Genomic DNA, 13,330 nt, shown 5'->3' on the forward strand with positions numbered 1-13,330 from the left:
AAATTTTATCTTCAGTTTGGGGGTTATTTTTAAATCACATTTCAGCCCACTATTTGATCTTCTTTTTTGTTTTTATTGTTTAAAGAAAGAAAAAAAAGAACAATTTTCCTTTTTCTCTTAACCTATATATGGAATCATGCAACGTACAGATTACACAGAATAGCCCAGCCCCAGTCTGGAGCAAAAGGAGAGAAAGGTCAGCATTTTACAGGACTGACTCCTAAGTACTGCCAGACTTCCTGACAACATGTAAACTGAAGAAAAGTCTGCAGTAACTTCCCTTCTTTTTTTGAATGAGTGCCTGGTGCTGGAAGGTATCTAGAGCCATTGACAAGAAAGGCATCTGAGGACACTTAGCATCAGCCAGGCAACAGTCAACCTCTTCCAAGATTCAGTGCCTCGGCAGGCAGGAGCAAAGATGTAGATTTTTTTAGCATCCAAAAAAAGAAAGGTGAAGGGTTCATCCCAGTTCTAGGTGGTATTTTAAAGCTAGCACGGTTAAGGCATGCCCAGTGCTGTTGCCAGCAGCTTGCAAAGCGTTTACATTTAACTTTTCCTGTCTGAAGGACCAGATCAGAGCTGGAGCTGGCACTCAGCACATGCAGAGCAAGCATCAAGCTTACGCCTCCTTTTTTTCATCATCAGACAATCGTATTTTGTACATATCTTGGAAACAAACTCTTACAAACTCTTCCGTACTTCAGCTCATGTAAATGGCTCTGCGGCCCTCCTGCTCCAGGGGAGAGATGGCTGGCATGGCTGTGATCTGCCTTTCCACTTGCGGTTCTGAGATTTAACCCTTTTCGCGACAAACCCACAGAGAATTAAGCCATTTGCGGCAATTACTGTAGTCAAAGACTACAGAACTAGCATACCCAAAACAAAAGTATCCATCATATGATCACATATGTGTGTGTATATATATATATATATATTTATAAAAATTTCAGCAGCCCACTAGCCAGAATTCTGAAACAGGTGACAAGGTGACAGACAGGCAAGAACTATGACACTTTCAAGTCAGATATAGTTTTCTCTTTATGGTTCATGTGATTTTATGTGAAAAAAGATTTCTATGAAAATTAAGAAAGTTGGGTCCCTCTTGATTCACACACACACACCCCCCAAAGGATATACACGTATATATGCATGTACATATATATTAGTGGTCTCTATACACAGATATATGAAATATATAAAGAAAGAACATTATGGAAGAAAAATAACATGTATGACTGATTAGTCTAATAACCATTAGCACTAAACCCCATAATATCTTGGAAAATTCAGATAGAGCTAATTGTAGATAACAATAAATTTACTTTTTGTTGGAACTTTAAAACAACTCTGTTATTTTCTCTACTGTGTTGCTTTGAAAATTATAGCACGCTTTTACTGTTCTGCCTTCAATGCAGTTTAGTTGCCATTTATGTGATGCAATTTACACTCCCTTAATTTGAACTCTTCTGGTAGAATAAACACCCAGACAAATAGCGTGTGATATTCTGGCAATATTTTATCCTATCTGTATTAAAGCAAAGGAGTCATTTCAATTCCAGGCACTGAGCTGGTAGAAATTATTTTAGCTGCAGGAGATAAAACTAAAGATAGTGTTAAACATGCACTTATAAAACAGAAGTCTTCTGCACACACCAACCCTCATTTGCATGTGTAATATACGTCAACTCTTGCTCAGGTACCATTTTGCCAGTGTAAGCAAGAATCTGGGTCTGTTGTTAAAATGCTGCATACACAGAACTGGCAGACTCGATTTGATCTGTTGTGTACAAATGTGTGAATCTGAACACATAGGGGCAAACACTTGAAATCACAAGACTGAGGTAGAGAAGCAAACCACAATAATAAAACATATCTCCCTCATTCTCAAATTCTCAAAGGTCTGAGGCAATTTTGGGTCTATTGCACATTTTTCTATAGTAACAAAGCATTTTAATGGGCATTCATATATGGGAATAACGTTCTTATTTCCCCTTACCAGCAAGATGTTTACCCATTCATTTTTATACATTGTATAGACTTACAGAATATTTATCATAGAATCTAGAGTAAGCATACCCTAACAGTAGAACACAAACCATTTTATTTGTATTTTGTAGTTTATGAAAAATTCTCATGCGCAACATCTAGCCCACCACAGATCCAAGTGCAGCCACGCTGCTGCTATGAACACTGCTGGTGCTGTGGTCAGTAAACGTGCTCTGTTGCCAAGAAAACAGACAGTTGTCTCTTGCTGCTGTACAACAGTCAGGAAACACACTTGGCACCTGAGAGAATTCAGTTGGTTCTGCTGTATTAAGACTCATGTAGATTCAGCCTGTCCATTAGATAGAAAAGCACTGCAGTGTAATTAAAACACCTAGCGAACTAACTCAGTGGCTAGGTGGTAAGGCCTCTCACACAGGCACTCATCTGGAAAAATCCTCTGTATTCTTAGGAGGAGACCCTCCGCCATGAAGCTGCTCTCTGACCTAAGGCAGGTTCCTTACTTTTCCCTGTATGTAAAGTAAGAATAATGTCCTTTGCAGGACGCTTGTTTATTCATTACAACAATATGTATTACTCTAAGTATTAATAAGCCTATTTCCAACTGACAAAAAAAATACTTCTTTAGTTTTTATCAGTGAAATATGGCCAGTCATCCAACAATTTGCTTCTTTGGCACACCCTCTACTTGCTATAATGAGGAATAAACCAAGAGTATATCTCAAGAAATATACGGTTAGGAATAATGCTTTCATGTTTTCCATATTTTGTTATTTTTGCCTCAAATCACAGTTCAGTTCAGCATGATCTGACATGGCTGAAATACTGAAACCCCCACTCCTCCAAAGCAGTGTTTATTATAGAAACCACAAACTTAACCTAACCTAGAGCAGCTTTTCCAGCAGTGATATAATTACAGTAGTTATTGTTGCAATAAACCAGATGTTCCTGAACTGGAATGAAAGCACTTCCCCCCGCATTACATTTGTTACGTTGCCTCTTTTCAAGTTTCACATCAGCTGTTCAGAAAGCTCTTTCTTGGTTGAGTGTCACTTACAGATTCTTGCTGCATGAGTCTTTGAGCGTGAAAGAATGAAGTACTGGCAGGCTTCGAATTTTCATTGCTTTCCTTAAAACCTCAAACATGACAGTTATCAATGTCACTAATTCTTGCCCTGGTTTAAAGACTTTTTTTTTGTCCTTTAAGACACTTCCATTTGGCTAAAAAAAAACTTTGAGAAACCTACTTATCTTTCAGATTGAATGAGCACATTGTTCTGTACGAAAAGAAACATTCTACTCCTACAAAATCGGTGAAGTTTGCCAAAGACTTCAGTGCAGCCACCATCTTACCCCATTCACCACCTTGCCCCACCACTCTGAGCAACTCAGCTGTCAGGCAGCCCCAGAGCTGTGGAGAACAGCATCTTTCTAACCGCTGTATCTGCTGTGGTTGCAACTGCGGACCGTGAACAACCGTTCAATGTGGGCCACGAATATCTAGCGTTACTTAAGCATTACACATCTTAGATTTTTAACCAAGTGCCAGTCAACACATTTCTAGTATTTGCCAGCCCAATCAAGTCCTAACACTAAAAATATGGTGCCGATAAAGAAATGGACAGTATTTGAACTGCTAGGAGCTTGGGCATGAAAGCTGATGTATATATTTGACATGTACAAGAAAACTGGTCTAGGAACAACGCATATGAAAAGCCAAGTTAGAAGATTGCTTTATTACATTTACTGCACCCTATAATAATACAATTAAGAAACATAAACTAGGCTTCGGGGTTTGTTTACTTATAGGTAAGTTCTCATGAAAATGTGGGAACAGTAAGACTGAATTATCTTATCAACTATCTGAGCACGTCATGGCAATCCTGGAAGAAACCTTTGTAATGTGCAGTTGTACGTGGTGCTCCTCTGGCTGCTCACTAATGGTAAACTATTAGTCACCCCGTCCCCGTGGTAACTGTGATGTAACAAGGGGGACAAACCAGGGACGAATTCATCCCGTGAACCGGTCTGCTAAATTTACACTTTGTAAAACGTAAGTGTTCGTTATAGAAGGAATTTACATGGCTCTGAAACACGGTCCAATTTTTCACTGATGTGGTAGGGGATGCAGACGTTGTTGGCCTGATTTTACAGAAATCTTTGAAAATGGGCCATAAAATAGCTGAGGAAACCCAAGAGGCACCCACACGTTTGGAAGCAGATTATAAGACAGCTCTGCTGCTTAGCCACAATCAGCTCCCTGCTTTCAAAAGAAACGGTATCCATTTCACATTTTTTGCTTTCCTAATGGGAACATGTCAGGGCTGAAATAAATAAATAACTAGGACCCATGTCCAGGGAGCCTTGACGTCTTTCCCATCACGGAGGCTGGGAGGCCTCTGTGCTTCCTCCCCTGGCCATGACATGCCCAGTGAATATTTCCACCACCCACACTCGATTCATTCTTCACTCTCCTCACCCACTCATCATTACAGCTGTGCAAAGCATCCATTACAGACCCTGAAGCCATATGAAACCTACCTTTATAACTTCGTTATGTGCTTCACACACAGCTGGGATTGGTTGGACTTTTGGTAAATTAGCTTTGGAGACAATCGACCCCCAGTTTCATGCAAATTTGGGCCCAGGTTAAGGTGAATGATTTATGGGTTGCATATTTTGAAAATCGCTGAGAGAGTTTCATATCACTGCAGCATGCTTCACTGCATAGATCCCTGTCATATTCGTGGAAATCAAAAAAGATATGTATGTAGCACACTGCGAAAGGGAATAATAACAGCAGTCAGATCCCAAATGTGCTCCGTGCGTTGCAAACAGTTCCTGGCCTGAAGGACCTGGGGGAAAAAAAAAAGACCTCTTTTTAACTCTTTAACACTTTATTGCTTCAAAGTGTAACTAACTCATAAATTTTTTACTACATTCCTTTGTTTAGCACACATGCATGCCACTAGCATTTCAATTAGATAGGAACTTGTACAAGGAGTTGCCGTAACGATGCTCTCAGACAGGAAGTAAAGGGAAACCCAGACTACAAAATTCAGATTCAAAGCCAGATTTTCTGTGGTCAAAATGAGACTATTTATTTGGTTGGTGATAAAAGTTTGAATTTGCAAAGTTTGGATTTGGATCCCCACCGAGATTTTGGCCAGCCCAGTCAGCAAAATTAAGCAGCTTATTGCTAGATGGAGACTAGATTACACCAGTCCTCCCAAGTGACATCTTGCTCAGTCAGTTTTCAGAACTGGGAGGCAATTTGCTCTAAAAACACAGACCAAAATTATAGATAAACAAGTTTTTTTAAAAGACCGATTCAAAGGATGGAATTCAATATCGGAGACTCTGTGGCTTTGTAGTCAGATAGCATCAAAGACACTAATTTTGTGTTTTTAAAGAAATCCCAGACTATTTCAGGCAGAAGCCCTGAACATATCACTTAACATCTTAAGCTGATACCAAAATATTAATAGGACCAAAAGCCAGAAGTACAGGTTTCAGTGTGCGGTGAATGTTGTTTTGCCATCAGGTGACCAGTTTGTCCTTGAAATCTAGAAATGTGCCTGTTTATCGAAATGCCTCCAAGTGGGGAAAAGACTGGAAAAGTTTGTATAAATCTTGAAAATGGTTTGAGGTGGAGTTGTCTTGGACTTAAGGTCATATTAAGAAAAGTACCAGATTCAGCTGAGCAAAGGTAGATACGCACAGTGTCAGCAACGGTATCTGAACGAGCCGCCATGGTGTGAGGCACTGCTGGGTCTCTGTTCATGTTCTCCTAAACACCTGAGTCAGGAGAGATGAATCACAGCGTACAGGTGTCTGTTTCTTCCCATCAGCTATGAGGGGAACGTGAGGCACCAAGCTGATGTGTAGCTAAATGTCTGTCTACCTCCATGTTAGGTGAGGCGAGATCCATTGCTCAGAGGGTGTCTGCTGAGCACCCTCTGCAATGTGAAATTTGGTGGAGGAGGGAGTCAGGACAAACACACAGCGCTGCAGAGGTCAGTGCTTTATCCTCAGCAGAATCCTTCCCTTGGTGAAGAATCATTAAATAAAAATAGTATGTAAATGATCAGCATGGAAGCATTAACAATAAATGACAAGGCTATCAGAGGTACTCTGTGAAGAAATGGGTCACAAAAATAACATAGCAGCAGCTGAGGGTTGCAACATCAGAATCCCAAAGTGTATTTCCAACAACCTTTAACCACCACCCTCACCGTGCCCGTTTGTTACTCACACTTGCTGAAACATGACATCCACCTCTCGCTTGGGGCCTGCCTTGGTGAAGTGCTGAGCATCCTCATCTCACGTAAACTTCAACACATTGTAGACTTGTACCCAGGGAGAGATAAAATATGGCACATAACGTTTCGAATTGCATATGTGTAGATGGCTGTGAATCAGAGAAACAATTGCTTTTAAATAAATTATGTGAGACTAGAAAAATGATAACATAATGCATGATTTGAGAGCAAAACCCAGGCCCCTTTGAATTCAGTGAATAACAGTAAAGAGTGGTGTCACTGGCAGTGCTGTTCTGAGGAGTCAGTTGGCATTTCCACTGTATCATCTTGACTCTTGGGCTTGGTATCACTGTCATTTCAAGTCATGCTGAGCTGCAACTCAGTGTGAATTAAAAAAAAGAAATAAATTGGTCAAACAATAGTATTTCTCCCTCTCTGTCTGCATCACAAAAAATAAAATAGAATTTACATTTCATGATCTATTTGCCAAACCTCACATCATAAACACCTTCCTTTCAAATGGATGGATAATAAAAAGGAAGGCAAAGGAGATAAGTTCAATATTTAAAAGATTTAGCCAACATAGACCGTCCTTCCTTTCCATGAGCGTTGGGTTTAAAAAAAAAAAAAAAAAAGAAATACAAGTCTTATTTAACAAAACGAACAAAAAAATGCAGGCAATTAGTAATGACTGCTCCAGTAAATGTATCTGTTCCAAAAAGAGGTGTCATAAAGAATGTTAGAACTGAAATTTATTACCACTGATGTCAGCAATAGCATTTCCATTGCCTCCAGCTGGAGGAGGACTTGGTTCCTAGGAAGTTCACTTCAAAGATGATTATCTTTATATCAGCAAGCCTCGGAGTGAGGGCTCCGTGGCCTTCCACATGAACACTAAAGGGAATAAAGTGCTATAAATCCCTGTTTCTGCAATGATAAGGACTCTAGCCCTAGCTGGAATATATAGAAATAAAAGTACAGTTATACGAGTTTAGAAATCCTACCAAAATCTCTGAGTAACCGCATCTGCAGTCCTACCACAGGTAAATCTTCCAAGGCTGTTGTTACAACTGTGACTTAAATAAACAGTCCAGGGCCTGTTTCAGTGTTTATTATCAGATTGTTCAAATATTTCACTTAAGTTTATTAATTAAAGGTCTTGGACTCTTTGCTTTGGCTGTATACAGAATTTACCAAACCTGTAGTTCATAATCTACAGAGACTGAATTATCTGGGAATTTTAAAATAATTTTGTTCAGACTGTGACTTTCAATGAATATAAAAATAGATCTGTAAGGACTTCCTTACGTTGACTCTGTTTTGGCCTGATAAATAACCAGTCTTTCAAAATTCTCTAATGGTTAAAGGTAGAGGCAAGGTATTTTGGTCATGCATTTCAAAAATATAGGTAAGCAGACTTTCTCCTTCCTCTCTTGTTTTATTCACAATTTTTTGTTACTTGGGATGATTACAGTTGTGTATGGCTTTGAATGGGATGGAATATACGGTTGCCCACTTTTGAACCACTACTAAATCACACATCCTGACTCACATAATGGGAGAAGGATTCCTTCTTCGAGTTCCCAAGGTCCCTCCAGCAAACCTCAGGACTGAAATCCCCCTCCTGGCTGCTCCCAAAGCTGTGCACCAGGCTCCTGCAGACTGCCCACCTCTCCTCCCAGTCTGCTGCTCAATCTGCTCCCTCTCTTTTCCACATGCATCCCTGCCCAAAACAAACTCAACAAGGCTCCCCACCCAGATCTTTTAAATTCCTGGGCAACCTTACATTTGCCTTTGTTTTGGGCAGAAACATGTGCTGAACTGTCTCCTGTAGCTCAGAAGACAGGGCGGTGGTTAGACCTACCATTTTCAACAAGGCTTCACCCAGCCTATAGCAAAACCCTCAGTAAAGATGTAACCACTTCACAACCCCATGTGTGTGCATGCGTGTGTGCAGTATGTGGAAAGGAATTTGCAGAAGAAACAGCCATCTTTCCCCAAATTTCCAGCTGGACAGGAGCCACAATCAGGACCAGGGCTCAGGCCAGTTCTTTTGAGAGCTGCACACAGGAAAAATGCTTATTTCTTTGCATTTTTTTTTTCTGTTGGGAGTAGAGATGCTGGTGCCCTTACGGTTTCTACTTCAGACATCAGAGGACTAGACAGACGTACAGGCAGCCCCAGCTTTTTAATTCTGAGCTGACCTGACCTGAGCACCAGTTTGGGAGCCAGGGAGGCCACACTCAGTGTGAAGTCTGGGCACTCAACAGGTCCCCTGGGCTGGAAGCAGCCTCCACCAGCTCAGCTCAGAGGGTGCAGAAGAGCCTCGCACAGTCTGCCCCTGTCCAAGCTCACAAGCCAACCTGTGTTAGCAAGCCTCCGCCTCCCTGAGAACATGGGATTCAGAACGGCTGAATCACCTGGGGGGTCTCTCTGCGGGTGCTTTGCCACAAAAATGCACAAAGCACTGCTTACTGAAGTGTGCATGTCACACCTGACAACCCCAAGTGATGCTGACGCCAACGGTCTTACCAAAGCTGTGTTTATACCCTGAGAAGGCTCGTCTGTAGGATGTTCAGTTGTCACTTGGCGGCAGAGGGGTTCTCCGAAGCAGCGTAGTGGCCATTGGCAATGAAAGGCAATGGGCAGGAGGCATTCATGACTTGGCATCTTCTCACAGAGTTTACGTTAAGGTGGGTTATCACACATAACCAACCTTAATCCCTTTTAAATGAAGGTTCTGTTTATAGCATATCAAGGTCATGATTGTAAATCCTGGAACAAATCACCAGGTATAATTAAAAGGAATAATGCCAATTATATTTTCCAGTCATTTTCGGTACTTGAAACGTGGTCTCTGTACTTCTTGGACTTCTCAAAGATAAGTACAGATTGTATCTTTGTGAGCTAATAGTAACCTGTTCGAGTTCCTTTGTTTTTACCACTAGCTTGCAATACATACCAGTATTAAACATTGTATATGGCATAACAAACTAGTTAATTCTTTCAGTTTTCAATGGTATGTTCAACAGAGCTTTAGAAGTATTTCCAAAGAAACTTCCAACCTTTATTTACCCTTTGTAGATAAATTCTCTTTGCTTTTTTTCATACTCTTCTTGTGGTCTATTTCTACCAGTCACCCCCAGTTCACCAATGAGAATTTCACAGGAATAGAGTGGTTTCTCTACATCTCTCAGAATATTTAAAAAACCAGAATGTCTTTAATCTTTATCACATAATTTTGCAACACAAAACCGATTCTGAGAGATAAAAGTACTTCCACCAAGTAAAGACAACAAAACAAAATGTGGTAGAAAAGTAGCGCATGACCTAATCTTCCTCTTTAAAATGTAACACCTTCAGATTAAATTGAATATGTCCATTTAATTTATAAATTTTTGTAAAGTAACTAAGTTAAATTAAAAATCCAAAAATTTAATGACGAAAAAGAGAAAAAAAGTTGTGGTTTTATTATGGTTAACTAGTATATATATATTCTATCAGTACAGCCAATAATTGTAGGGAGTACAGCCAGCAGTGCTTAACTAGCAGAAATTTTGCATAGTTAAAGCACTGGCTTTGTGACAGAACATGCGTAAATCACAGTAAATAGTAATAGTATGTACAGAAATGTTTACTTCTTTCAATTACAGTGGTTTATCAAGACTACTATATAACCTTGGGCTGGGAAAATGATAAAGAAACTTTGCAGGTAGAGAACATTTTCCTGACAGGATCCCAAGTTGTATTAATAAATTGGGATACTTGGGCTTTTTTCTATTTTCCACTGAAGGTGTAGGGGAAAAAATAATAGAGAGTTGGTTTTTTCCTCATTATTTGGTGGTCCTCCTTGAAACTTTCCAAACCAAAGCCATTTCTCACATCTGGTTGGAACACAGATCTTTAAGACATTCAAGTAATTCAAATCAGATGTAAAAATCTAAGCTACACTATATGAAATTCAAGAACAATACAGTTACAGGGTTAGAAAAGTCTGCAATACGGCACCTCTTTTAATCAATAACAGCCTCGGTTTCAGTTTGTCTGTAAATACGAGACTATAATTAAGAATGATCTACGCATTAATTATTTCAATACTCAGTGTAGCAAATTACCAGATTAGTGACACTTTACATCTATAATATGAACAATTTCTTATCCCTGTACTCTAGATGAAGTCCACAGCAATACAGTCTGTATTATAGTTTCAATGCAAAATATTGAAGATCACTAATATCAATAAGTACTTCTTTATCTCAGCCATTTGTAACTGCTTGTATTGACTTCCGTTACATTCCAGCAGTTCTGCTTATACCCAAATGGTAGTCATTAATTTCCATTAAGTCACGACTACACATAATTTAAATTATTTCCAATAACTGTTCAATTAATGCCTGTTATCTGCATTTAATTTCCATTGATTCAAAAAAGCCACTTTTGAGCTTAATTGCCACTGTAAGAAAACCAGTCTCCCATAGGTGTCATTGGGCCCCCATTAATACCACTGGACAGCTACAGGGAGCGATTTCTCTCGTACTGGCAGGCAGTAGGGAGCAGCGCTACACCAGACTGCGAGGCAGATCAATGGCTACGAATGCAAACAGCTGCAGCTGGGCTTGACCAGAAAACTCTATTTACCTCATCAAGAAACGCGTGCTCTTCCAGGATACCATTTCTGTTGGCCTGAAAACATTTCAGAGGTTTCTGTAGACTTAGCTGGCGAAAATAAAAGCGAGCTACAACAGACTGTTGAAAGTAACACAGTATTCTGGCTTGTTCCACTTGAGTTAAAAAATGTCATCTGATAAAAAGAAGTTCTAGACCAAGAGAAAAATCAGTGCAACTTGTTTAAGCCTTTTCTTTTCCTTATTATAATTTCGTCCACACAAATACTCTGGCTGGCCAAGAAAAAAACCCCACACCCTTATCTATAGGACTGTTTCAGATATTTTCGGATACTCTCAGTTCTTAGCAACACTTAAACTCACTGAGATTAGAGCACCATTTTGACTTACCCTTAGGTGGTTTACATACAAGTTGGTTACATTTAGACTCTAAGAAACTGTCAATTCATGAAAAAAAAAATCTGCATAACTGATGATCTTGACTAATATTCCTTTTGAAGAGAAAAGCAAAAGAATCAGCTTGCCGAAAATTAAATGTTTCTACATTTCCAGAACGGCATTTTTTGCATTGCAAAATTCCTTTCCTATTTTCCATACTAAGTTGAGATCTAAATGAAATGTTTTGCTTTTACTCAGATCACTTGACTAACCAACAATTATTCATAATCATGTTTTGTAACAGCTTTCTGGATTGTTTTATTGCTTTCATTAGGAGTGGAAATAAAACTCAACCATAAGACATTCCCTGAGAAGGAAAAATCTGGATCTCACTGGGTTTTGGTTAGAGCATTTTTTCATTAGCTTCACTTTCTGAGTATGTTCAATGTCTTATTCAAAAAGGCCCTCCAAGCCAGTCCTGTACAAAACTTGCCCAACATCCCACACTACCGTATGGTCAAACCTCATGTCCATTATGAAATGACAGTGGGATATGGCTTTTCCTAGGGTTTTATTACAGCCTGCTGTTCTTTACCAGTTCTGTTAAAATTCACACAGCAAATACATCACACGTTGATTATCCACATTTGGGACTAAAGAGGAATAAATTACATTATCACTGGACCTGAGACTCCCAAAATTAGAAGACAGTCAGACAGCTATTACTCCACCTGCACTCGCCAATGCCTTCTACAGAAGGTTTGGCTCTGCCCTGGCTTAAGAGGCATCACTGCAGCCAAATCTCAAGGTGACAAAGTCTTGGGAAATAGTCACAAACTTTGCATCTGAAAGAAAAGTGACACCCCTAAGAACCAAACCCAGATGGGGAGGGTTATGGGCTACAGGTTAAGAGCCAGAGCTAAGCCTCTCAGGCAACCCTGCCATGCAAACCTGCATGACAAGGAGCTGGTGCAACACCCTGTAGAGGACTGATGCTGTTAAGAGTTGATGTAAAGAAGCGAACAAAGGAAACCATTTGCAGTGCACAAAAAGAAGGAATTTTATTGGTCTTAGAGAACTTATCTCCTGAAACCTTATCTATTAACTATTTACACAGACACAGCCATCAGCGGAGATAGATCCTATCTGCACTTCCTTTTGCTTGCTTCCCTTTCATGCCGACATTACCTCTGCCTGGTCAGGCCTGAGCCTCTCCAGCTAGCCCTCACTCAAGATCCAGTCTCAGCAAGGCTCCTGTGAAGCGCCCTACAGCAATTTAGCAGGGAAGACAGGGGCAGGGTGGTTCCTGGGACATCAGCGTTTAGCCTACACTAGTCTCCCAGGTATCCCTGAGCACATCCCGCAGGAGGTCTGACAGAGGACCATAAAGGACTCAGTCCTTAGAGAAGATCTTTACCATTTCACCCTAGGGTCTCTCAGAAAGGCAGGCACAGAGACACATAGCAGTGCCATTTATCCCCAGTACAGGCTGAAAGTGTGCCATCAATATTTCATGTAAATCCTATGCAATTATCAGAGAATACATTAAGCAAGTAAAGCTTAATTTATTTTTTCTAGAGCTTTTTTTTTTTTTTTTTTTTTTTTTTTTTTTTTTTTGTGGAACAGAGGTAGTCTCACCTCATAGCCGTGTTTCAGCCCAGGTTCCTCAATGGAAACCTCTCTTCATATGTGACTAAGAGTCACAGAGTCCTACATCCTTCAAATGCAACAGAGATGAGATTTCAGTCTCTTTTTTTTTTTTTTTCCCTGACAGTACAGCTGAATCCGACCTTAAACACAAAAGCATGGCGAAGAGCCTATTACAGAGCAGCAGAATAAAACGAAAGCAAAATATGACAGATATTAAAGGAAACTCAGCTTGATGTTATAGTTACCACTTACCCCAGTGGGTGAAACTCATCCCATGCTCTGACACGGCATGAAAGCACATCTCATAAGATCCACTTCTTTATGGAAGGTCCTGAGGTCAGAAAACTGCATGCCATTCAGCACACTGCTTACCGACTGCGATAGCAACACAGAGAGCTGTTGTGAAAAGAC

The 13,330-nt window shown here is 40.1% G+C and overlaps 1 long non-coding RNA gene across 1 annotated transcript; it reads right to left on the reverse strand.

The window, feature by feature from the left end:
- Positions 1–1,323: 1,323 nt before the first annotated feature.
- Positions 1,324–12,851, reverse strand: LOC119155055. The gene is made up of 4 exons (XR_005106593.1): positions 10,905–12,851; positions 8,799–9,041; positions 6,260–6,415; positions 1,324–4,859 (listed from the first exon to the last, which is right to left on the reverse strand). It is a non-coding gene; the product is annotated as an uncharacterized LOC119155055 (long non-coding RNA).
- Positions 12,852–13,330: the final 479 nt, after the last annotated feature.

The sequence above is a fragment of the Falco rusticolus genome, chromosome 10 (genome assembly GCF_015220075.1).
Source record: "Falco rusticolus isolate bFalRus1 chromosome 10, bFalRus1.pri, whole genome shotgun sequence".
Lineage (NCBI taxonomy): Eukaryota > Metazoa > Chordata > Aves > Falconiformes > Falconidae > Falco > Falco rusticolus.